At 34.2% G+C, this 1,587-nt stretch overlaps 1 pseudogene; it reads left to right on the top strand.

Moving 5' to 3' along the window:
- LOC102832100 overlaps positions 1 to 722 on the top strand; it is a 78,212-nt pseudogene extending 77,490 nt beyond the window's left edge.
- The last annotated feature ends 865 nt before the right edge of the window (positions 723 to 1,587 follow it).

Raw genomic sequence — 1,587 nt, 5'->3', positions numbered from 1 at the left:
AAAAAAAAAAGATGTTGGAATGAATATGAAGTTAAAAGATCAAGCTGCAAAAGGAGATGAAGTGACTCAAAAATTATTTCATGCATTTGTATTCTTTCTGGGAGAACTTGATCTTAACCTGAAGATCAAGGGAACAGATAGACAGTTTACAAGAGCAAATATTCTTCAGGTTGGTCTTTGGGAGTTGCTGAATGGTCTTTTTTCCAACCCTGTGGATGACAACTTAATTTTTAAAATTACTGGAATTGACAAGGTCAGTTTTGGAAGATAGCAGGAAGGAAAAAGGAAAGAATGATATGGAAGAAAGTATTCTGAGAACTAAAAATGCAAATTGCAGCAGAGATGTCAAACAGATGCTTCTGAAGCTTGTAGAACTCCAGTCATGTAATTGGGGCAGAGTCCATGTAACCTCCACATACAGAGAAGCAACACCTGAAAATGATCCCAACTATTTTATGAATGAACCAACATTTTAAACCATTGATGGTGCTTTTTTCACTGTAGCCAGTCCAGATTACCAAGAAAAAATATTAAGAGCAACTTCAAAGAGAAGAATTTTTCCAGATTTTGAAGAAAATGGAACAGATATATCAGGGGATGGTGATCCATACTTGGATGATGTTGATGATGAGATAGACCCAGAAATAGAAGAAGCTTATGAAAAGTTTTGTCTATAATTAGATTGTAAGCAGAAACAGTACAGTGAAGTTGCAGCACGTTAATTTTATAAAGCGTTTTAGGTTTGGTGATCCTAGCAGAACACAGTAAAGTACGAAAATGTGTCACACTTATACCAAACTAAGGATACTGAGTTATGTTACTAATGTATGCGACTTTAATTTTCTTTAAAATCTCTGCCAAAATAAACTTTATTCCCTGTAACTTAAAATGTATATATAATAGTTTATTATGTACAGTTAATTCAATTGTTTTGGCTGCAATAAAATCAATTTTGAAATGAAAAAAAAAAAAAAGAACATCATACAGGAAGAAAGCAAAAGATCATTAAGAAGACAAGAAAGAAGACAAAATGGATGTCAGAGTGACCCTGAAACTTTCTCTCAAGCATAGAGATGCTAAAGAAAATGGAAGACATGAGGAGGTAAAAGAGCTGAACAGAAAGTTTCAAAGGTCAGCTTGAGAAGATAAAGTCAAATATTATAATGAAATGTGCAAAGACCTGGATTTAGAAAACCAAAAGGGAAGGACATGCTCAGTATTTCTCAAGCCACCAAGGGAACTGAAGAAAAAAAATCAAGCCTTGTATTGAAATACTGAAGGATTCAACTCTTTCAAGATGCAGCATATGATCAAGAGCCAATGATACTGAAGGAAAAAGTCCAAAGTGCATTGAAAATATTGGCAAAGAACGAGACCCTGGAAATTGATGAAATACAAATTAAAATCTTTCAACAAACTGATGCCACACTGGAGGCACTCACTTATCTATGCCAAGAAATTGGGAAGACAACTGCTTCGCAAACTGATGGGAAAAATAGATATGTATGAACAATAAACAACATTCTTATCAATGGAGAAAAGATTGAAGTTGTCAAGGACTTCATTCTTCTTGGATCAACTATCAAC

The sequence above is a fragment of the Chrysochloris asiatica genome, unplaced genomic scaffold (genome assembly GCF_000296735.1).
Source record: "Chrysochloris asiatica unplaced genomic scaffold, ChrAsi1.0 scaffold00388, whole genome shotgun sequence".
NCBI classification, from domain to species: Eukaryota; Metazoa; Chordata; class Mammalia; order Afrosoricida; family Chrysochloridae; genus Chrysochloris; species Chrysochloris asiatica.
The sequence above is the reverse complement of the archived record's forward strand: the minus strand, read 5'-3'. Positions and strand labels throughout refer to the sequence as shown.